Source organism: Labeo rohita, chromosome 4 (genome assembly GCF_022985175.1).
Source record: "Labeo rohita strain BAU-BD-2019 chromosome 4, IGBB_LRoh.1.0, whole genome shotgun sequence".
Classification (NCBI taxonomy): Eukaryota; Metazoa; Chordata; class Actinopteri; order Cypriniformes; family Cyprinidae; genus Labeo; species Labeo rohita.
In genome coordinates, this window is record NC_066872.1 from 28,009,723 (window position 1) to 28,036,138 (window position 26,416).

General features: G+C 37.4%; 1 protein-coding gene across 3 annotated transcripts in view; it reads right to left on the reverse strand.

The window, feature by feature from the left end:
- Positions 1–25,981, reverse strand: part of syt1a (synaptotagmin Ia) — a 218,537-nt gene extending 192,556 nt beyond the window's left edge. The window contains exon 1 of one of the 3 annotated variants that reach the window (XM_051107565.1): positions 25,730–25,981. The gene's annotated coding sequence lies outside the window, so the exon portion shown is untranslated. The remainder of the gene's footprint in view (positions 1–25,729) is intronic. The other 2 variants (XM_051107564.1, XM_051107562.1) reach the window with 2 other exon arrangements.
- Between the last annotated feature and the right edge of the window lie 435 nt (positions 25,982–26,416).

Consider the following 26,416-nt stretch of genomic DNA (forward strand, 5'->3'; position numbering starts at 1 on the left):
TAGGAAGTCTAGGGTGTTCTGTGAAGACTGGGGTAAGTCATTAAGGTGACTGGCGGTAAAGCCACAGTGTTAAAAGAAACCTCAGTACATTACACTATCAGGGGTTACTCCAACTCTGGCGCTTTGCCATTACTAAGGAATTATGAATTATTTATGCAGCATGCATTCAAATCATGAGGGCTAAAGGTGCAAAGTGCCATTAAATGGCTGTGATTTCATATTTTAGGGTTTAATGAATACGTCGCGGACTTGTTCTCTCACCTGAAGGCTAGCTGCCGACTCAAGACGAGGACATAATTTTACGGCATGTTAAAAGTACACAATCGCCTCACCTCAAAAGCTGTCCAAAACCAATGCCCTGTCCCGCATTTCACGCCACATCGCCGCTTTTCTCTGCTCACGCCATTGTTTGCCATTTTGAACGAGCACGTTCAGGCCAATGTGACTGCTCTCTGGCAGCTCACCAACAACAACTGTTATGCAAATTTACCTCTGTGTTTTATTTGGGAGAACAAAGAGATTTTGGGTGGACAGTTTCAGCTTTGGTCTCTGTTCACTTCAGGGCTTTCAGATTTGTAGGTTTAATTAATTTTCAAAGGCAAGCCTGCGGTTTATTACAATGTGCAAATGATTCTCAGTGGCAGAGCAAAGCACGCTAATCTGCATGTAGCGCGTTGTGAAAGGTCATTCCCTCCAGCTCAACGGACAAAGCTCACTCCAAATTGATAAGCCTGACACAGGGGATATGGACAAACACTCAGACAATACAAAAATATGGACACCTATTGATGCCCTGTGACACAATCTATTAGTCAAGAATTCAATGATTTGCCCCATGGCGTCTGTAAAGCTATGCATAATGATACAGTGCAAAAAACTTGTTTTTGACACTGTAAAAGCACAATCGGGTGTTTGCTAATGCTAGCACACACTTTAACTGCAAACGTTTATGAGCTGCCTACAATCAGTGTGCAGCTTGCATCTCAGGGGTGTTTACTTCAAAGAGGCAAGGGAGGCAGCACCTCCTCAAAATATTGGATAATATAAAACAACAACACCAATATCCAAAATATAAAATTAAAGTGTATAAATCACTTGTTTTTTTTTTGTTGTTTTTTGTTTTTTAAAGAAACATTGTGAAGCAACACCAGCAGGTAAAGTTACAGCGGGAGTATGAGTTTTAACAGACCCCCTGAAGTGTCCGGTTGGTTTGGTAGGGGGTAATTGAGAATGAATGCGGAAAAGTCACATGAGAGGAGGCAATGCCTTCATTGTGATATGATTGGATATGACTGGTTATGTTCACCCGTGATTGGTTTAAGCGATAAATCCCAACTCCACATTCGCAGATGAGTTTGAATGAACAATATAATGGTGTTAATGGGAAGATTAATTTCAAAAAGTAAGTAAACAACTCACACGTTTAGATATAACCACTTTGTTACATCAAAATAACACCTAAAATGGCCTGAAAACATGATCTGTTGGAGTTTTTAGTGAGTAATCGCCTTGGTGAAACGACATGTATCCTTTGCAGATAATGCGATCCCAGGCTCCACTACGACAAGCTCACCAATTCCCATACTATTTTGATTCCTACCTTGAACATTTTTAAAGTTTATGGTTTCATTTCAGTTTGAAGACATTTTTTGAAGCCTTACGAGATTCAGAACAGAGCCAGTGTTTAATATAAAGCTGATGGCGAGCCATTGTTTTAGAAAGCAAGAGGCATTATAAATCTATCAGCCATGACAGTGGCTGTATAAATATGCACATCTTGCCTTTAGACATGAGGAAGTGAAGGAAGGGGAAAAAAGGTCTCTGAGGTATCACTCTATATACACACACACAGTCACATTTGTTGACTCCATGTCTCTTTGATGTAAATTCTGACATTTCTGGCAGCTCTGTATTCTGTGAGTGATGGCACTGCCTTTTACTAAGGTCAAAAATAGTGGAAAAATATAGCTCAGTGGAAGTGCAATCACAATGCTATGGTGAATACTGGGTATGAGTGGTTTCCTTTCCTTTTGAACCTTATCATTTAAATTCGCCTCTCTCGATTTTAGCTTCTATGTGACTGCTTATTAGAATACAGCAATCACAATGTGGCAAGGATCAAAGAGATGCAAAAATCTCAAAGTTGTTTGAATAAAACCAGATTTTACATCCATCAGGCACTTCATTTAAATGGAAGAACAGGACGAGCGACACCACAAAACGCTGCCATCCGTGGTCAAATCCCATTAAGTCAAGTGAAGTCCGAATAGCTAGAGATGCTTTGAACAGCTGCCGGCATTAAAAAAGGATGATGGTGTGAAACAGAGAGCTTTCCTTGCTTAGTGGATGAAAAGCTAAAAGAGCCATTATTGACTGAACAGTCATCAAGTTGCTGCACAGTTTACTGCCTCTTTGTGTCACTGACATAAGAGACAGATAGCCAGCAATACAAGAGCAGGTGAGCGGTTTGACATCTGCTCTAATGGAACTGTCTACCCTCGGGCACTCACTTTAACACAGTCAAGGAGGACTGTGGAAGTTTGAACAAAACAAAAACTCTGTAGAAAATCTAATTGAGTGTTACTGATCCAGTATCGTACTGCAAAACTGGGGTTTAAGTGACCTTAAACCCCAAACACGCAGTGACCGTATGACCCAAAATCTATCAACGATTGCACTATGATACTCAACGCTGCTAATGCCACGACAACATGGTTTCCTAGGTTTTTTTCCCCCCACCCCGAGCGGTTTGTGTCTCAAAGCACAAAGAACACGTGTAAACTGACAGCTTGTTGGAACAGGTGTGTCTGTGTTTGATCTATGCATATGCTGGCGTGTGGGCCGTTTGCACGACTGTTTTGCCGTGACCACAACGAGGGTTGTGGTGATTCACGCAGAAAAAAAACAGTACAGATGCAAACGCACAAAAATAAACATATGCTCATGTTAGATTATCTGATTAGAAAATGACACTAGAATAATATTGTTGCTACTGAAAAAGAGCATTTTTTCTTTTCCCGAATTTTTAGTAAGTTTAATCATTCATTTTAGTTTTTTTTGTTGTTAGTTTTTCATCTCTCTTCTCTGTCTTTTTATATAAGAGAGAGAGAGATAAAGAGAGAGATCACAGAACAAACTAAAAAGTTTAAAATTAATGATTAAAATGACTGAAATTTAGATGGAAAAATTAGAGAAAAGAAGAAGTACTCTATTTTCAGTATATATGTATGTGTGTGTATTTGTGTGTACCTGGTATTTATCACGTTATGGGGACCAAATGTCAGGACATTTTTTAGGTCTTAGGCTTATAAATCATGCAGAATGAGTTTTTCTGAGAAAGTAAAAGTGTGCTCGCTCTCCTGTGAGGGCTAGATTTAGGTGTAGGGCGATAGAAAATACGGTTTGTATAGTATAAAAAACATTAAGCCTATGGAATGTCCCCATAAAACACAGAAACACAACATGTGTGTGTGTGTGTGTGTGTGTGTGTGTGTGTGTGTGTGATATCGGGAACAGTGTATGACTTTACTATTTTCCCTCTCACTGGTTTGTAACATGAGCTGGCTGTCTGTTTCAAAGGGAGCTGTCCACAAGGCAGGTGCTGAATTTCACTGCTTAAGTGTGACCTCTATGACAAGACTACTGTAGCTTTAGAGGCAGCTGTCAGAGCTTCCTAAGTAGCAGCAGACTTCAACATTAAAAGTGATATTAAGCTCTCTATATGTCTTTATGGTCATGTATACACACACATTTTTGTAGAAACACTATTTCTGCCTTCATAAATTCTTCACCCCACTGAATACTCACAAAGAAAGAAAAAAACTATGCCATAGTTTATTAAAAATAAATTTATTTCATGCTAAGTATACTTACAATACACTAACATATTTATGGACATACCACTTAGACTTAACACTTTACTTGGAGTATTTCTTTATTTTACAATGCACATTTTTTTATATTATGCCTGCAATGTGTTTTCATATCACAATTAATATGTGTATTGTATGATCTTTAAATGCAAGATATTTAAAGTGTAATTGAAGTATACTTGCAATAGTTCCACTTTAGCACAATCAAATAAACTGAAGTATATCTTTTGTTGGACTTCAGCTCTACTTCCACACAATTACAGTGCATCACGCACAATATCAGCTGTTTCAATTTAGCAGGCTTTAAGTATATCAATTTAGCATACCAAAAGTATAAATGCAGGGTTTTTTTAAGCACATGAATATGTAAACATATATGTAGTATATTTAGCACAAAATAAATGTGTTTCAAATACATTTTAGTATATGGGTGTGGATTATTATTTTATTTTTAAACTTTTTTTGTTAACATTTTTTAAAGAAATATCAGACAGAAGTTTGGGAAATTACAAAAAGACTTCAATTTTTCAACTTCAATTTTCCCCACATGAGCAACACAAAAAAACACTAAGGCACATACCCATCATTATGAGCTGCTTTATATTGATATGAAATTTAATTTAATATAAAAAAAACTCAAAATTTCTGGCTAATTTATAGTAACTAGATATCATTATCTATAAACTGAATGTTAAAATATTGACTGAATGTGCACACAGACTAATTAGAATCAGACTAATCATTAAGTTTAATTAATTTGAAAATACACAGTCACTCTTGTGTAAAAAGCAAACAAAGAAAATGTCCAGATGTTCCACATAGGCCTTAGGGCCACAAACTGCCACCCCTTTAAACTCAGATATGACCCTCACAGATCTGTTATGAGTCAGAGTATTTTAAAGGGTATGAATAACACGATGGTGTAACTAGCACCATCTTGTCACCACTGGGTGTTCATTACCCCCAGACTGACGTCAAACTTCCATGATTAAGAGCAGACACCTCCTAGTGCCACCTCCACCCTGACACCATTTAGACGGCACCTTCTGACACTGTCAGCATGACACACAGCACTACCACATGTAATGCTGAGACCAAATGTGAAAAAAAGGTGATTTGTTATAGGTCTTAACTTTCATCCATATCTAAGTTAAGGGGGCTTTAGCAGTATGAGATGGATCTTGTTGCATACATTTTAAATATATATATATATAAAGAATAAATGAATTTAAGCAAGCCAGTAATACAAAGTGTTTTTGAAAATATAGGATTTAGATTTTTTTTTCCCCCAGATGACTCCGCCTGTCTCAAGCCACAGCTCCAGGCCTAGAGAAATTCGCTGCATGGATGGCAGTTACCAAACGTTTGTCTCCACTCTGTCCCCGGGCTCAGATCTAACAGCAGCTGGAACAAACACACTTTATCAAATAAACGTCAAAGGATGTTTGCCGAAGCAGTCTGGCATTACCCACGATGCTATTGCAACCAACGGCAACAAGAAGAGACGATAAATGAGTGGAACAATGTCTCCGGTCTGACAACATCCCCTCCCTCAGCTCATCCATTTGTTTTGTGGGTGTCCCTGTAAATTAGATGAAAGACAAAGGCTGCATAACATGCCGATGGCTATGTGCAAGAGGGGCCTGCATAAGAATCAGAGCGATGCATTTTGGTGTAAAACTGATTACATGACAACTGAAGACAGTGGGATACAGAGAAATGGAGACAGGAAGGAAAATGAGACAGATGCAATATAGAGAGACAACAAGATGAGAGTGAGGTCAAACCTGAGCCTCACTGTCATACAGAGAAGGAGAGGAGATAAAGCACGAACTGAAGAGAGACTGCTCATACGCTGAGCTCTTGCTGTGAGGACTGCTACTCACAGTCCGCATGAAGCATATTAATCACAAATGTGAAAGTACTTCCTCCATCTTGGAAGCTTCAATCTGACTGGCCGATGGAAAGTAGACTTTTTTGTTTTGTTTTCTGAGTTACTCTACCGTAGAAGTATTTTACAATTCCTTTATGTTCACCAAGGCTACATTTATTTGATACAGTAAAAACTCATTTCTATTCTAATATCTAATCTATTTGAAAACATTTCAAAATGTAAATTATTCCAGTCATGGCAAATAATTTTCAGTTGTCATTACACCAGTCTTCAGTAAGTCAGTTTTCATGCAAAGTTGCATAAAACATTTGCGAATAAGCACTGTTTCCATCCAACACATCAAAGAGAACAAAATCATAATTTCCTGATAAACTGGAACCAAACTTCAACAAAGAAAAGTAGGAGAAGCCACTGAATACAATAACTTCCATACAGCATATGGCTTGCAGGAGGTTTTTGGGAACATAGACGTGTAAGACAGTTCTAGGAGGCAATTATACAGAAATGCTTTGACGCCAGATTTAGCGCAGGCATTTCAGAATGACCATAACAACATTTCAGATGCTGTGCAATAAGATCGGTCTGCTGGTTAGTAAGTTATCCTATCCCATAGCACAAAGTCACATGACTTTTTTGGTGCGCATGGAGGAATTTATTTGCAAAATGCATTTCCATCTCCCATTATTCACATTAACCCTTTTTCACACAATTCAAAAACCACCTCAAGTAAGTGTAAAATCTTTTTTGTGAATTAAGGGATTTTCTTTTTTCCATTTCCATCACTTGTTTCTGATACAACACTTCAAGATGCGCATAAAAACAAGGTGATAGAAAAATAGCTAGCGTCACATGATCTTTCAGAAATCATTCTAATATGCTGATTTTGTGCTCAAACAATATTTCTAATCATTGTCAGTGTTGAAAATGGTTGTGCTGCTTAATATTTTTATTGGAATATATTTGCGTGATACATGTTTGTAGGATTCCTTAATAAAAGAAAAGCATCTGAAAGTAAAATAATATGTAACAGAAACATCTTTACTGTCACTTTAGAATTTTATTTTTAAGTATTTTTAACATTTCTTTCAAAAACTCCATTTATTTCCATTAAAAAAAAAAAAAAAAACTCTCGGTAGTGTAAATATGTGCAATGATATAACGATATGCACTTTTTACTTTTAGACAGTATTTTTTGGTACTTCCTGTACAATCATTTCACGAGACTGTAACAGAATTATTTTATTTAATTATTATAATTAATTGCCTTCACACCAGTCTATTGTGATAAAAACTCTTTCAGATAAACCAGACTTAAACATCACATTACAACAAAATTATGGATACACAATATAGGATTTTGCTGATATCTGTTATGCTGACATTTTTCAACTCATTTTGTCTGACAGCTGATGCCGATATATTTCCTTTTGTTTGAAAACACCAATTATCTCCTCTGTAGAGATTATAAACAAATTATTTTGGTTAGTTTTTCACACATTTTTTTTTTTTTTTTTTTAACACAGTTATTTTTGGTTAGTTTCTAACACAAAATACTCATTAAAATTAAATAATAATAATAAAATAAAGTTCTTTTATAAAGATAGTACATTGAAAGCTTTGAAATAACTATAAAATGATTATAAATCAAACACTGTATTTTTTTCCCAGGCAGATGCAGTGGTGACCCTACCATTTTATTTGAAGATTTAACAAAACAAACAGCAAAACAAGCTATTTTGTATAGGTAAAATTAGCTGGATGTGGACTAAACCGGAAGCCAGATCTGACCTTTACATCAAAAGATAATTGCGATTTTATTAATTTAATTAATTATTGCTTTATTTAATCAGAAACACATTCTTAATTTTATTTGTGTATTTTACTTGAATTTTTTAATACAAGTAGGTCAAAAACGCCCCCTAAGTAAATAAAACTGTAAACCTACTGCATTGGAATTAGGACCCGGGGGATGCTGTTGCTGCCGGATGCGTCATTTTGCAGTGCATTATCAGATTAAACGCAGTGATCCAAAACAGTGAATCTAATCGCAATTTAGGCAAAAGTTCACTCCAAGAATGACCCATACATCTGACGTGATCTTATCGCTAGCACACTCTGAGCACATGCGAGTTATTCGTCTTATCAGCAAGGCATATCGGCATAAATTTGCATAATGCAGATGTTTACATTTTAAGCCATTATTGCCCAATTCCAATAACGTTCTGATAATATTGTGCATCCCTAAAAGAAATCGTGGTTAGACAGATTACATGTTTATCAGACAATCTCTTCATATCTAAGCAGGCCAGAATAAGCTCCAGTATGGACCAGACTTGCCACAGTCAAAAGTCTGGCTACACAATACTATATGAAGTCTGACATGCTGAAACCAGTGGGGATGTTTTGTCAATAATGCTGCAAGCATCTATACTTGACATGTAGCACCTTATGTTACACCACCAGATTTTAGAAAATCTTTGATATCATCCAAAAAACCCTGACATCATAGCAGCTGCCCAACCTGAGGCAATTTGGAGACAGTGGGCAAAGTTGAAATCCACTGGATCAGAGAAAGAGTGTACAAGAGAATGGGCTAGACTCAGAAAAATCGCAGTTTTCAGATGGGGGTGGTGAAATATTGATCACAGTAGCCCCACCAAACAAATATACCATCAAAACTCTCTCTGTATTAACAAATGGTATAGGTTTTATTTTACATGATCAATCACCTGTATAAGACACATTTCCTCTGCATCTCAGCTTTAAATTACCCATCTAATATTAATTTAAACCTACAACCACTGATTTCCCTCAGCCCTTCTGAATGCAGCGCATATGTGCCATGTCGCCTGACTGTCGGGTGCCAACCTGTGTGTCATGAGAGAGAAGAGTTTCAGTTGTCAGGTAGGAGCAGTATCTAGTGGCAGCAGTCCTCCACTGCAGCATCCAGCATACACTGGATCTTTCCAGTAATTGTTTACCTGAAGTAGGAGTATTCAGTGTACAAACACTACACAAAAAAGCACAACAATGGTTATTTACCACTAAAAAGTTCATAGCAGTACCTTAAGGGTACATAGAGTTGAGGTCAAAAGTTTACACACACCTTGCAGAATCTGCAAATTGTTAATTATTTGACCAAAATAAGAGGGGTCACACAAAATGCATATTATTTTTTATTTAGTACTGACCTGAATAAGATATTTCACATAGAAGACATTTACATATAGTCCACAAGAGAAAATAATAGCGTAACCCCATTTAAAAGATTACAGTACATACGTTTAATTCTTAATACTGTGTTGTTACCTGAATGATTCACAGCTGTGTGCTTTTTTGGTTTAGTAATAGTTGTTCATGAGTCCCTTGCTTGTCCTGAACAATTAACTGCCTGCTGTACTTCAGAAAAATCATTAGTGTAGAACTGCAAGCAGTTTAACTTTTCATGACAAACAAGGGACTTATGAACAACTCTCACAAAAGAAAACAGCTGTGGATCATTCAGGTAACGACACAGTATTAAGAATCAAGTGTACAGTGTGTAAACCTTTGAACAGGGTCATTTTTGTAAATTCAACTATTTTCTCTTGTGGACAATATGTAAAGGTCTTTTATGTGAAATATCTTATTCTTATTATTCTTATTCATTTATCCCTCCTATTTTGGTAAAATAATTACCATTTTGCAGATTCTGCAAAGATCCTTTTTGCAGAACCTTTCAGGGGGAAGATAAGATACAAAGTTGTTCCATTAAGGACACTGTCCCAAAGACAAGTTGTTGCACCCCTATAAGTATTATTTTTGCATATATTTTCTGACAGTGAAACTAATAACCTCATTATGGACAGCTCAAGGTGATCTGCAATGCATCTAAATTTGAATGCATCTTGCATGTTTGTTTTTGATAACAGAAGCAGATCACAATGTCCTGTGAACCAATGTCCTATTGTGTATTAAACTAAGTTTAGCTTTACTTTCGAAAGCTTTATACATGCTATATGTGTTCACATGTGGAAATATGTGTACAACAGCAGACAGCAGACGCAAGGCTATTGATTGAAGAGCCTGGTAATCGGTGAGTGGGGCTCAGCGTGGTGGGTTTCTCATGACATTGAAGCTGTCCTTGACTAGTCCGCAAAATGGAAACAGATTGAAATTCCTGCTTCGCACACGAGTGGCCCTTTAACACAGCGCTTATCACCAGAGACCAAGGGACACCGTGTCCTGGTGTTTATGTCCCGCCCTACATTTATCATGAATGCAGTCTCTCTCCCTCAACCTCTTCTCACATTCGCACACCTATTACTCCTCATGCCAATAACCTTGGAGTTATTGATGTAGTTTTGCAAAAAAGAACTGATATAGTATAATCATATCCGTTGGATTGTCTATTCTTCATCCTTTATGCTCCAAAAGATCGATCTTGGTCTCTTACGGGGTTGACGGCTGAGGTAGATAAGCATTCAGCAAGCACTACAGGCGCAAAGCACGAATGAAACCTCCACAATATGAAATTAAATGAACAAGTGCTGCAATGACAGATGATATTTCCCTTGAGCATCAGCTCAGTGACTGTCCTGATGAATGCGCAACTTGTGTTAATGAAGTTTTTCAAGAAAGTTCAAGAGAGTTCTGTTCATGGGATCCCATCATTTACAACACTAAGATTAAATAAGCAACCACTTACCCCATTCTTCCTGACAAATCTCTCAGCATCCTCCCGATTTATCTTCACGTCGTCACGTCTCATATGCAAGTTCCTTCATTACAAACAAAAGCAAATCTATCATGCCATTTACCACCCCTCACGTGGATTACATGAAACATCTGTTAGATCCATGTTCATCATCTCTGGCTGCAAGGCTTGTATTCATTTGAATATATGATAAGCATAATATTCATTAATGATTTCAGGTTTAGGATTCATGCATTTGTAATTAACATGTTTTTCATTAAGTTCAGCGCAACGGTAACTCAGTTGGCGAGTATATCATGGTCTAATCTGCATAACTAATTAAGGTTACCAAAAGTGATTGTCTTTATCATGTGGACGAAGTATATGAGGGACTGTTGTGCCTAATTCACTGAAAAACACGACACTGTTCGTGTTTTTGTGTGTATGTGTGACTATGTACCCCATGCTGGGACACAAGAGAGCAAGGAACAGAAAGCAGTCGGTCCTGCTGAGATCACAACCTGACCTCTCATTCTCGCTGTCTCCATCAACCTTTCTCTTCCACTCTCAATTTTCTTGCCATATGCCTCAGTAAACTCAAGCAGAAAGAGAAAAATTGCACGACCATCTACTCTCATTTTGGCATCTCATGACGCATCCATCCAGCAAACGCACACAACTCTTGGAACAAACCCATATCTACCTGGCATGTCTATTTTGACTTCCTCTAATGTTTGTGCCTTGTCAAAACTGAAGAGATTTATTCACTGATACAGAAACTTCAGAGAGGATTCCCCTATGTCTCCAGAAAAGCATTGACTGTCAGGTTTCAGTGGGTTCTATTTTTGCCATCTGTACTGAAGGTGACACAGTTGGTCCTACTAAAGGTCTGCCGACATTCCAACTTTCATTAACTTTGTTGCGGCAAATAATTTCTTCCTTTGTTTGTTTATGCACCATAATATAAGGAAAACACTTACAGTACACCACTACTTCACCCTGGTACTCAAAGTAACCACAGTAGACCAATTAAAAAAAAATCCAGGTGTTAATGCTGAATAAATGAATGGAGAAGACTGCAGTCTGTCATTCCATTGGAAGATCAAATTATTGTTAATAAATTACAAGGTCAATAAAGAAATTCATGCATGGATGAATTGTTCACATTTAGATCAGGGATTTTAGAAAACATAAAGAACGGAATTTACATCTCATGCTGACTTTAACATCAGATTTAACCCTCTGGCCCACTACTTTATTTTTTCCTCAGGAAAATCAGTGTAATGCATTTTTGTTCAATAATATTGATGATTATTATTTAGAATTTTGAGGAGATTTTATGATACTATGCAATATTTATACAGTTTTAAGGAGATATTTTTTCCATTGGAATTATTTTTTTTTTTTTGTATTTCATTTTTTTATTATTATTTCTCGATAACTGCAACATTTCATATTAAAATAGAGTGAAAGCATTTAAAATACATTTTTTTTTAACTGAGAATTGTGCCATCTGGTGGCATTAAAAAATAAAAGTTGTGTAACCTCTAGTATAGCAAGATTTGATTCCCATTGTTTTCATAGTTTCTTCATTTTATTAGGTTTTGCATTTAGAAATATATTTAGACATTCTAAAAGTTCACCTCTTTCAGATTTTAGATATTTTTGTTTTTTGGATAAATATCAGGTTTTGCATTATGATTACAATCAGACATTAAAATTTAGTTAGAAAGGGAAGCATGGAAAGAATTTTTCAGTTCATCTCTCTGTGTTTGTGTGTGTGTGTGTGTGTGTGTGTGTGTGCGCACGTGGGTGTGTGTGCGTGTGGGAGTGAGAAAGAGTATTTTCTTTCCATGTATTCATTTAATTTCACATATACTCACAATTTGCTCTGTTGCAGCCTTACCAGTTCATTTCTGTGTGCGCGTGGGTGTCAGTTTTGCACTCTTGATATTTTCAAGTGTCACGCCTTCATTGCTGTACACTTTTTTTCTGCACAGTGGCTGATTTGTAGTTTTTACCATCAAAAGATTCTTAGAGTTTTCATAATTTTCCAAATTTCCCATTCATTTCCTATGTCGGTCATTTTTGACCACAAAGAAGGCAAGTGTGACTTTGTTTTGGCCCTTTAACATATTTGAATCATGTGATGTTTTTGTGTGTTCACATTGCTAATGTGACAAAAGTCACGAAATGTTATCTCATTCCAATGAAGCTTCGATTTTTAAAATTTCAAAATATAAAATCGGTCAAAGAGGGCCAGAGGGTTAAAGACAATATCTGGATTAAATACAAGTTAAGCTCTATTGACATGCATTATGCTTTCAAGAACCACAGATAATGATTTTGAACCATTCCTCGGGTCATAAAAATGAAAATGCTTCGCACTAATGTACTTACAAATGAAAGCCCAGCAGGCAAATGTGCACCCACAAATAAACATTTTAATAAGGCAGCTATAACCCTGGTTTCAACAATTCAACCGTAACACTTATAGAGTATGTGTAGCTAGGGCTGGGAAATAAAACGATAACAATAATTATCATGATATAATTTTCCTTGATAAAACGATAACATAAGTTGGATAAATGTTCGATGTAATGTTTATGCGACAAAAGCTGAACAAAACAGTTCTACTTACTTGAAGCGCACCACATGGACCATTTATCCACTCAACGTAAATGGCAGCGCACCGCGAGTTTACTAGAGCAGATGCATTTACTCGCTGATGAGTCTCAGTTACGTGATCACTAAACAGCACTGTGAGATCCAGTGTGAAGAGCTTGAATTCAGCGAAGAACACAAATGACTCAATGATTTAAGCTAGTTTAAAGGCAGATGAAACAGCGCTGATTAACAGGAGAAATAATGTGCACAACAATATAGTCAGGGCTTTTCAGTCTACAAATCGCCATTATTTACCAGTGATTTACTGTAGTAACAAAACTACACCATGGTATCGTGTCAGAAATGTGGGATATTCATATAGAATTTTATTAAATTATTAATGTAGACATGTATTAAATGCTACTGTTTTTCATACAAATACCTAGAAACCACATACAGCAGTCAACATTTGAAGTGGATCAAAACCTTTCATCAAAGTTGTCCTAAAACCAAAACAATAGAGTGTTTTCACGTTACATCATCAATCCGGAAGTCAGCCATTGTGGAGGCAATGAACGAAAATAATGCCACTGAACCGAATGTAACTTGTGTATGGGCTTGGCGAAAAATACAAAGAAACAAAAGTAATTCACTGTCAGGATGAGAAATATAAGGAAGAACTGTCGGATCGTCAGTCCGCAACAAAGGAGGCAGATCATACGGATATTTACCACCTATTACAGGGCTCAACAATATATTCTGCCCTATGGTCCGTGCAACTCGTACATTCACTGCACTGCGTTCATATTTCAAAATGTAAATTGTGTGGAAATATTACATTATTATTATATTTAGTCTGTAAAAAGCAAGAAATATTGGAAGAAACTCCTAAATAATAAATTGGGGGTAGGAGTTTAGATGAATGTATCTCTGAGGCCTGTATTAAAGGTACAATAGGAGATCTTGAAGAATGCTAACTTTAGCCTGATAGCCCTGAAAGCGAACATCTCACCCTCCCTGCAATTCGCCATCCACGCCTCCCAAACGCATCTACACACACAGACTAGATGACCACAAACTTACTACATTGTAAGACCGAGTTGAAATGTTCAATAGCCCAGAATAGGAAAACTATGAGGTGCTAATGATGCAGAGGAGATGAGAAGACGGCGTATTTTCCCCGAGTTTAATAGAACGCCTCACGTGTCGACACACTCGTCCACATATATGAGGAACGAGCGAGGAAAAATGTACACAAGCTTGCATCCAACTCAGGTCACAAACAGAAAGGAAATAAATAAAATAAAGAGAGACAGATGCCGGTAGAGCGAGCCATCTCTTTACCTTTCCAGAACAAACATTTTGATTGGACAAACATCTCTTGGTCCTACATCTTCCACAGAATATATAAATACATATAAATGCATATGGACCACTTAACTTAATGATTGCTATCGGGCTGTGAGGACACTTTCATCCAGCATAACAAAAAATGTTTCTGAAGACAATCACCTATTGCACCTTTAACTTTAGTTTGTCAAAATATAATGCCCTTTCCTGCTTACTAAACCCTTCCCTATATGATTAAGCAGCTTCCACACATTTTCCATGGTTTAGACAGCATACATTAGTAAATACATTTTAGTAAAGTAAATAAATAAATAAATAAATAATACTTCAAGTTTTTGAATGGTATAGCATGTAATGCTACAAAAGATTTTATTTCAGATAAATGCTGATCTATGGATCTTATTATTCATCAAAAAATCCTGAAAAAAATGTACTCAACTGTTTTAAATATTGATATAATAATAAATCATATAAATCATATTATAATGGTTTCTGAAGGATCATGTGACACTGAAGACTGGAGTAATGATGCTGAAAAATTAGCTTTGATCACAGAATGGTAAAACTATTTCTAAATTTTACTGTTTTTGCTGTACTTTGGATCAAATACTGCTATTGCAGGTTTGGTGAGCAGAAGAGACTTCTTTAAAAAAAACATTTAAAATCTTGGGTATGTTATAAACTTCACCAGAATTCTGACAATAATGGACAGTACTTCCACCTAGAAAAGTCTACAATCTAAAAGACAACTTTCCAGGACAAACAGCAAACATTTATTACTGAAGCATCACATTTCTGCACTTAAACCATTTAAACCTGTCATCGTAAGTGCTGGTAACATGTTTTCATTCATCTACACAAACTGAAGGACGAGTCAAAATTCTTCTAAGGCATTTAAGTTGCATTTAATCCCCCAAAAATACTCCTTAAATCCCTCAAGATGCTTACTTGCAAGAAAATGAGAAATAAGACAAGAACAATACAAAAACCTTGTTTCACAGTCACAAAACAAGCTTAGCTCTCACCATCATGATGGTTAATTTATGAAATTGTCACTGTAATACAGAAAATAGAGACTCATCTAAGACTGTCGAGTGTGATTCAATCATGATGGGTAGCGTGGAGCTCAGCACGGCAATAATCTCTCGCAGTCTTGTATTTTCTTCATTAGATAATCTTTGTGCCTGCCTCTCTTTTATAAATCATTACATTAGCCAATAATAGGACTGGCCTGGCTCCCCGCTGGAGAGAGCAGCCCGTTAGGCGAGTGGATAATGAGTGTTTTTACATGGGGCTGGGTGGACATGTTTTAGGGGAAGCCTCATTTTAGTCTCGGCGCGACACAGCGTGCGCAGACAGTACCGCGGGTGCTTCAAACGGTACGTCCTTCAGGGGAGCCCCAAATTCGTCAGGCGCTTAAACGAGCAAGCAAACAAAGCGGAGCCGAAAAGGAGAGAAGCAGAGCATGAGGCCGGTTGATGTGACTTTTTCACAGTGAGAGCTGTGCCGTGGGTCCGTTGTACTGTATTATTATTCCAGCAATTGGCTTGCGTTGAGCTCGCAAACAATTTAGTTTTCTGTCAAAAAGAACTGACTTGACTTCACAACTGACCACAGGAAGCAAAACCAGACTGTTTAGATAGAAGATTAAAAAGGAGGCAGTGACATGCGGCACTGCAAGGGATAGAGAATACGAATCCTTTGTAATGTTTGCTTGAGTTAAATGTGGACAGTCATGTGCAGTATTTTACACTAGATGCCCATCAGCACACGGAGGGAATGAGCATGGTAAATCTTCATGGAGACGAGCTACGGAGGGCAGGAGACTTGGTCACCATAGCGACAGCAAGTCTGTTTGCATGAGAGAAAGATCATGGTAGGCATTTAGAAAGAGGCGGCCAGTGTGCGCACCTTTCTCCTGTTATGATAAGAACTATTTAAAGGGACAGTTCACCCAAAAATTAAAATTCTGTCATTAAGTACTCACTCTCATGTCATTCCAAACCTGTAAGACCTTCATTCATTTTTGGAGCACAAATTAAGATAGTTTTGATGATATCCAAAAGATTTCTGACCCTGCACAGACAGCAACAGAACTACCATGTTCAAAGCCCAGAAAAGTAGTAAGGATATCATTAAAATTGTCCATGTGACATCTGTGGTTCAACCTGAATTTTATGAAGCTACGAGAATACTGTTTGTAGATACAAAAAAAAATAACAACTTTATTTCGTATCCGCTGTGCATTCAGGAGAGTACCACAACTCATTTCTGGGTCTTGAATGTGGTAGCTGCGTTGCTGTCAATAGCCCTATCCGGACAGTAATTGTTTCATATATTTGCAGTAGGGTTGGTCCGAATACCATTTTTTATCTTCGAAGCTTCGGTAGTAACCAACACCGAATATTCGAAGCTTCAGAGGGAGGGGGCTGAACATATTCTTCTCTCTAATAAATGCAGGAATCTCTGTGTGTCTGTCTGTTTGAATTTTTGCAAGGATATTCGAATCTCAAAATTGAAAATCGAATGTTAACCCAACAAACGAATATTCGAATAATCTAATATTCTGGTCCAGCCCTAATATGGATGTCCGTAAAAATGTTTACGTGCTTTTCTTCTCTTTCTGCTCCCACTCGCTGTGGTGGAGCAGTTGTGAAGTATTGTTCTTTTAATTAGTTTTCAGTATATCAGAAATAAATATGCATGCAAATTACAGCTAAGTGCAACGGCAGTGGTCAAAAAGGTATTAAACATTGAATTTTGAATCGATTTCTTCTCCTAAACTCAGACATGTGGATTCGGACGGCAATTAAATTACCACACGAACTTGGTGTTTGTCAAAAAACAGCAGGTAATTCAGCCGGGGATTCAAAATTCACAGTTTAAATCTTTTTTGACCACTGCCAAACACTGTATGGTAACTGTTGCACTTCGCTGTAATTTGCATGCATATTTATTACTAAAAATAAAACACTAAAATGCTGGAAAGCATAAAAATATAAACCAAGCAGCTTTACGTGTACCTTATATAAATAAGAGGTTGCATTAACTTATTTATGCTAATCTCCACATTTTAATTGCATCCATCATTTTAAGAAATAAAATACAAGACAGAAAACCATTTCATCCATAGCACGTCTATTTTCTCATTTTTAAACAGGAGATTTAATAATCAAATAATAAACAGGATATTATTAAAGCTGCAGTCTGTAACTTTTTGTGTTTAAAATTTACAAAATGAATTCATTTTCCAAACCGTGTTTTTGGTTTATCCTGAATTACTACATTATCCCCATAAGTTTTTATATTCAGACTACTTTAGACTGGTTCTGGTAGGAACTGCTATGGAGTAGCCCAGTATATATATTATGTAAGTAGCATATTGTTTAAAAAATAAAAAAGCAACAGATTTCTAAATAGATTGCTAGATAAATAAATAGACAGATAGATGGATATGATAGATATAAATAGATATATAGATAGATGATAGATAGATTTAGATATAGTTAGATAGATAGATAGATAGATAGATAGATAGATAGATAGATAGATAGATAGATTCAGCATATCACAAGATGTTCAAATTCAATCTGAGTGCCCATGTGGACTCAGTGGAGCCTAGTAAGGGGAGATTCACAACTGTAATAAAAGTCAGTGGGATCTGTTCATTATAAGGGCAAAAGCAATAACTAGTCCACACTGGAGGGAAACTACGGCTCCTTCAATCACATGCACCCACGCACACGTTTTTGTTTGACTCATGTTTCTGATTACAGTTAAAGAGAGAGTTTCCTGCACTACTTTTCATAATCTCCAGCACCACAGCAAAATGAATTATATTCACCAGAGTTGTGCTCTTCAGAATTGAATGTGATGAGATAAAAAGACTGCATACTGTGAAATAATGTCAAGACAACACGTCTTTCTATTGCATTGTCTTCACAGGCTGAACTCAAAAACTATCATGTAGTGCCACCAGTACAGCCTATTTCACAAACAAATGAGCCATTTCTTTCAAAAGTGTTCCTTTATTGAAATTTTCAGTGAACAATTTTTAAAATGATTTATTTATTTTCAATCTTGACAAACTCAAGTTACAAGCATCCCTTATATTTACATCTGCTTCTATTTGAGCATTCATTTTGGTATTCTGTATTTATTTCTGGTCAGGGATTGTCATGCTAGGTAAAAAAAAAAAAAGTACTCATAAAAATGTAATTACTCTTATCTAAAGATCATTAAATTAAACAGAGCTGTACGACCCTTAGATACTGTAACACGCTCATTGTAGCATGCATTGATGCATTTTGGAATACTGAAATTTTCCCACAAGAGCAGCGAGTGAACTGTAGCACAGCAGCATTTTTCTTGCTCTCTTCTTTCCTCCCTTATTAGATTCATAAAACATTCAAAATGTCCTCCAGTCCACCTTTGTGACAGAGTCTGCCCTTTAGTAATAATTAATCCCCCCTGACTCTGACACACTCACCTTCAAGCAGCGGTGTGGGAGTAGGGGGCGTCAGTGGGGTGCTAAAGCACACATCTGGGGCATCTATATGACCATGGGTATGTCTGTAGTAATGTCATGTGACATATGTGACCCTGGACCACAAAACCAGTCATACAGGTTAAATTTTCGAAATTGAGATCTATACATCATCTTTGATATGGGTTTGATATGATAGGACAATATTTGGCCGAGATACAACAATTTGAATATGTGGAATCTGAGGGTGCAAAAAAAAAAGTCTTTAAAGTTGACCAAATTAAGATCTTAATAATGCATATTACTAATCAAAAATTAAGTTTTGATATATTTACAGTAGGAATTTTACAAAATATCTTCATGGAACATGATCTTTACTTAATTTACTAATGATTTTTGGCATAAAAGAGAAATCTATCATTTTGACCCATACAGTGTATTTTTGGCTATTGCTACAAATAAACCCCAGCGACTTAAGACTGGTTTTGTGGTCCAGGGTCACATATAGTGTGCTAAAATCAGTTACTGCTTGAAGGATGTAGCAGGAATACCAGGATCTGAAAATGTGGGAGGCAACTTCCTTCGTAACCTTCTCACAAGGAAAAAAGAAAAAACAAATTCCTTTCAACAATCACACTCCCCAATTTTCCCAAAACACTTGTAAGATGTTGGGGCGAGGAAGCAGATTAGGAGCAATATTTGTACATTTAATAAAAGAAGAAATTATGACATGTGAAACTACAAGGAAATTCGGCATTGTGATTTGTGGATTTTCCCTCCATTTCTGGGTGGTGACACCTGAAAGGCAAATTGATGACTCATGGCCCTGTTTTCACCCAAATGAAATGCTGATGCTTATTAGCTGTGACTTCTGTGAAAGCATTCAATTATTCTTAATTGTCACTAGAGCGTATTCATGCTGAATTGTTGTGGCTAAAATTGAAGTGAGACAAGTCATGCAGAAAAATAATTTATAAAGCCCTTCTTAAATTTCTGGCTGTCACTGGTTTTAACATTCTTCATGAATTCATCTTGTTAAATTTTTTTAATGGAAGTGGCCTAATTTTACATACAGAGTGACTGCTCTGCTTTTTGGTTGTGTCAAATGTTTGCAAAGAATTAGACTAAACCAACCTTAGTCCTTTTATATGTAGGAGTAATATTATTTCTAACGGTTAGTGTAATTGTTAAATAGCATATTCGTATTCCAATACTATTATTTTATTTTATTTTATTTTACTTTATTTATTTATTTTTGGCTGATGTCCAGCTCATAATAATCACTATTATATAATAAAAACATATATAAATAAATAAAATAAAATAAAATAAAATGTTCTATGATATGTTTGTGGCCGAGCTACAGGCAATACCTTGAGGAGGATTTCTGTAAAGCCAAAATGCTTTTCCTCTCTGTTTTGATCAAGTCTGTATTGATCATGTAATCCTAGTACTATCAGTGCAGGTCCACTGCGATCAAGAAGGCCATATCCCTCTAAAACCAGACAAAGACAAGGTGTTGCTTGACCATGGACATACGTAAACAAAAAGGACTGTAAATTTAATGTGTTGGTTTAGAGAAATTACACATAATACAATATATATATATTTTAAAAAGTAGATATTAAATAAATGAAACAACTATTACTGTACATAGAATTAATTCATGGCATTACAACAGGCAGCACAGAATGAGCGCAAAGTTGTTCTCAAAGGATAAGTTCTTGTGTTAAAAAGGCATTCAAATGAAAAAGACACTTTTTTTTTACGTTTAAACTCAACACGGTGTCAAAAACTGCAAGAGATGACAGAAGTCCAACATTTCTTCCAAATACTTGTTCACAAGGATCAACAACTTAAATAAAATAGTTAAAATATCATTAATGTAAATGATTTCTAAGTCTACCTCAGATAAACTTTAGTAGTTTGTAGGCCAGTGATTATACTCCATATATAATCATACAGAACATGATTTATGTCTATATGATATATTTTCAAAACTTTCACCACAATGTAACGTCTGTGAAATATCGTCATTTGGGCGCTTTTGTCTATGTGATTAATTCACTTAGTTAATCACCATACAACGTAATTAATTTGATGACATATTTTAATCAGTTGACAGCCATAATAAAAAATATACAGATGCACTGAACTGCTATGGGAAGGCTAGGAAGGGTGCCACAGCTGAATCCAATAACTGTCTGTGCATTGTAGTCAATCAGGGCTCAAGGTGAGGCTTCACCACCTGATTGCCCCCTTGTGCACTGATTAAAAATAAAGACATTACATCACTTCCGCTAACTATGTGCATATGTAACCACCATGGTAACACAGGCACAGCAAACGCTATGGAACGAGATCTGTTCACCACCATCTGTGTGTGTATGTGTGCATGTGCCAAGGCTGTGTTATGGAGTCAGAAGGCTGGCTAGATTCTCTAAGGACCTCTCCTCCGTTGCTTAGCAATATGTGGAATAGTGAGCAGCCCCAATAAGGAAACTGCATCTACTGTATTTCCCTAGCCGAAATCTAGAGAGATAAAACTAATTTAGCATTCACAATTAATATATATGATATGGTTTCTATATTTTGTTAGATAAAAATTATATTTTAGGCTAACATTAGGAATATACAAGTTCATTTACATTAGTGGTGGACTATGCGTGTCACATTTAAGAATAAAAACCTGCATATTCATATGCAGTAATCTATTTATGGTACTTGGCATACTATTAACAGACATTTTATACACACACACACACACACACCTATAGGTGGATAGATAGACAGCTTTCCAACTAGACCTTCAAAATGGGTCTATATTCTATTAGGTCAAAGCACTTTGTCAAACATAATGTCTCATGGCTCTCCTGCTGACCTTGAGAGTGTTCTTGTTCTCTGATACATCAAACAATATTTATTCACCAGTATTTCCCACAAGTCCTTGCTGCTTGAGATATGTATGACCCCTGCTGCTAGCCTGTACAAACACAGGCTTGTGTTTTGTTATCCATCTCAGTCACTGGTTGAACAATTACTCTCAAAAAGACACTGCTAGGTTTTAATACCCAATCCAATGGATATAAATTATAACATCTCCTTATGGCTTAGACTGTAAGTTGAAGATCAACTGCTTAAAAAAAAAGATGAGAGCACCTTCAATATTCCATGTTTATAATATATTATTGGTTTCGAATCTGTCTCAATTACTCAAACCCTCAGTGAGTTTTGTTTATATGGTGTCTGTGCTTGCTGCGGTGTAACGCAACGAGAACATACCGCTCCGTTATTGCACACATTTATCATGTCTGCCCCAGACTCTTCACGGAGCATGTCAGTGATCCGTACACTTCCCTCGCCCAGGTATCTGCAGCCAACCAGCCAGCTGTCCAAGGTCAAATCATAATAGAGCCGCTATTTTTATCTTCTGTCTGCTATTACTCCTAACAACAGCGTGTTGGCCTCTGTAGACACGCACATATACTGTATGTACACACACGCTCACATTTATTTCTCCACCTTCAATTTCAACAAGGGAAGTGTGTAGGCGAACGACAAAAAAATCATCCAGGTGACTGATCCTAATCTCACAGGCTGACATTAAAGACTTCCAGAGCTGAGCGTCAGTAGAAGGGATGGTTAACTCCACCTTTCGGCAGAACCGGGCTTGTATCTCACCTCATTAATGGATATTTAACAAGGCTGATAATGCACGACGTTGCCCTTGGCAACTGCAGGGGGCGTGACATATTTGGGCCAACATCTGCCATCCCATATTGCCCTGAAACGTAAAATCCACGTGCTGGGTTGCTGTGGTTTTTAGGAAACCTTTCGTGGGGTGATATTACATCTAAGGCCCTTGGGAAAATGGAACTTCGTAAGTCAACAGTTTCTCTCAAACAAAGAATATTATCGATGGGATGAGATTTAAAGTAGCAACTAACTTCCTTTGTACAACAATTTAAGATCAATATCAATCAGGAATCCATACCATAAGAAAAACAAATAATAATAACTGTTGCAATAGACCAATTTGGAGTAGACGTCACTTGCAGCTGCGCGGTCATTGTGCTGGCAGTAAAAACAGGTAACAAGTGGAGAGAAACGCGTAAAATCAATGGAATAAAAAGCTAAACGCAGACATTTAAATGGACAGACTATGGACGCAACCTGCTATGATTACCCTACTTTTAAAGCATAAATCGCAGAGTCCATTTATAGAAATTGCGGCCCACCGCGGACGGGATCGCATAGTCCATTTATAAAAACGGATTTTACTCTACAGCACGGGATGCCACAGAATACATCAATTTTTGGATTAATAAATCAAAAGTAGGTCTCTCACTTAATTCGAATCGCGATATGGACTAGTGTGTGTGAATATTAAAACGCAAAAAGACTGTTTAAATATGAATCCTCCATATTCCGCTTGGCTCTATATAAAATAAAAGTTTAACATGTAACAGAAATGTATTGTATTATTGTCTTGTATTACTTTAATACAGTATAATGTAGGTATTCCTATTTCTGGCTAATTTAAATAAAACAATTAAATGCATAAATTATAATAATAACAGAAATAACAGAAAAAAACTCTGTTTGTTTGGCAACAAATAAAAGGGTTTAATTTTCATTTAAAAATAAATAAATGTTTAATGCCTGTATTTGATTATCAGAAAAACACACAAGAATTTCTGAAAAAAAAAAAATTGTAGGGCCCTATTGTTCAAAATGTAATCCCCCCATGGCCTAATCCTGGCTTAACCTAAACCCTGTCTGTGAAACCAGTCCTTAACCTACTAGTTTGGACTTTAAAACTCGATTTAACTCATAAATAGCAGGTTTGTTAGTTCTGAGGAAAAAAGCCGGAAGTGTGGGATATAAACTCATGATTCTGAGCCGGGGGGAAAAGGGAGAATGACAAGTTGATTTTCCTTATCAAAACTGTGAGATATAATCTCGGAATTGCCAGAATGAAGGCAGTATTTTAAAATAAACTCAAATGTACCTTTTTTATTCTTTAATTCCATTTTCATTTGCCACCAAATAGGCTCTGCCCACAAAAAACGCCATCACTGTTTGCAAACACTAAATTGGTCTATGGAAGTCAGAAGTCACGCCTGACTCTTAACCGGAAGGATGCTTTGCATTTTCAGTCGCCAGTGTTTCTAGTCAAATTAGTGTATATTCCGAGCTGATAATCAACATGTTAGACCTTTTAAAGTGTTTTTAAAAAGCACATGGCTCCAGAGCCATCACTTGCAATGTCGCCTCACTCCTCAGCGTTTAATGAGTTTGCAGATGACACTACCTGGCTACCTAGCTGTTGACGTTCCCTACATTAAAAACACATGGATGTTATTTGAATGGGTTCTTATGGAGACTGGAAAAGAAGAGCATCCAATCAGAAGTTACAATTTATAATGGCGGTGCTCATTGTTTACTCGTCCATGGTTATCATTTTTTATTTAAAAATAAATTTATTAAAATAAATATATAAATAAATATGTGACAAAATCAGCAAGTGTACAAGTGTTGTTGCTGTTTATTTACACTTACTGTGTTTTCAGATTTTGACTCATTGATGACTTAACTGTTTTGAATCAATGCACCCAGCAAACCGGAATAATTTTGGTACAGAACATTTTGAAGGTAAAATGTCAATACGGCAATGTTGGTAAGTTCATTAGAACCACAGCTTACTACAGCAAGTGCACTACCTGCATCTTAATGTGAAGTGTTGGTCTATTTTGATGAGCTTCTGAAGCTATTCCTATGGTATCACTTAGCAACTGTTTTACCGCAGCTCCTCAAGCACTAATGTATTCCAGAGGAGGATCTGCACAACTGAATTGGATAAGCCCGAGGCTATAGCCGAGCAATCCCTGCTCCTCGCTCTCACTAGGCGTGCATAGCAACGGCTGATCTGCCCAACAGAGATATGAGGTAATGACAGGCGCATTTGTTGGTGTGGGCAGCAGCTCACCAATGAACCAAGTCCTTCATAACATAATGACTATAAGAGATTTCAGCTTGTTATGCAATCCATCCTCAATCCAGCACTTGCAGACAAAAGAAGAGCTTGAGTTGAGAAGGAAAGTCAAGTACGGTTGAGATATATACTTAGGCGAATCTACTTTCTCTTTGGCTGCCACTCTAGGTTGACAGAGACAGCATCTGTCTCCAAATATACATTGGCAGGCGTGATTCCCAGAGCAGAACAAATAATGGTTTCTAGGGATAAAAGAAGCTCTTTTACTGTGGGAATTATCTGCCATTCTAAAATAATTCCCTCCAGTGGAATAATTCTCCACCGGCACAGATAAACCCATCACACATGAAGGCGAGAGGGAGAAAAGACGAAGAGAGTGTTTATCAGATACGGAGAACTGTGGTGGGATTAGTTTCCCTGGGATGAATACAGCATCTCAGCTTCCATCTCCCCTCCCTTCCAACCTCAGCCGTCCATCCACACTCACACTCCCACACACAAACCTACACATAAGAAAACACATCTCCAATCTCCAGATACAAACGTGTGAATCATTTCCCCTACTTGGATAAGTAGATCTCAGCTAAGCGTGGCAGTAGATGATGGGTTTCTCACAGGAACCATCCAACCAGTAAACTACCACCTTCCCCGGCTGGCCAGAACGAGGAAGGAAACGGTGCCAAAAGCAGCGTTGGCGTGAAAACAAACGCCACGCTGTAGGGGCGGGCATTTATGATGGCACGCTCTACTCTGACCCAGTATAGGTCTCTTTCAGAATCGCATCAAATTCGAAAAAAAACAGCAACATCTGAACACCTGCAACTTCAGAGAGGGAAATACAAGTGCCTACCTGTATGTAGCGTGCTGTTATCTCCTGCTTCAGCTGGGAGGAAGTGAAGTACAGATCATATGCAAGAGAGAGAGGGAGTCACAGAGAGATGGAGAGGAGGAGTCTTGTCTGGTAGAGGTGGAGAGAGCGGGAGAGAGAGCGGGAGAGCTGCTGCTGTCGCTATTCTCTGCTGAGCCTGCAGGGAGTAGTGTGCATGGTAATGCGCTATCCCTGTTAAAAACCAGATCGTGCATGCATCCAGTCCTGAATTAGAGAGAGGGAGGGAGAAAGAAAGGGACTCTTGGCTGTTTAACCATGCGCCGTCACGAGGCGCTTCCTTCGGAATCCCTCCAGTGAGAGTGGCACAGCATAACTAAGTCCTTGGCTGCGATTGGCTACCGTGGACGATGATGCAGTCAGCAGGCGATCGTTCTGGCAGCAGTCAACTAAGATGACCCTCTCAGCTAGTATTAGCATCCTCACACATCCTAAGCAAACGGGGCAAGGACGAGCAAGGACATTTACGAAACCCTCCTGGGAGCGTGTTCAGGAGGTTGGAAGCTGGAAGGTGCACACGGCAAGTCTTGGCATGGTGACTTGTAGACGTTTGTGCTCACACAAAGTCTCAGAAGAACGTCTAGGTGTAGAGGCTGTGATTTCCCCAGAGAGAGCTCCATCAATAGCAAGGGTGGCTCACTGTCAGGGAAG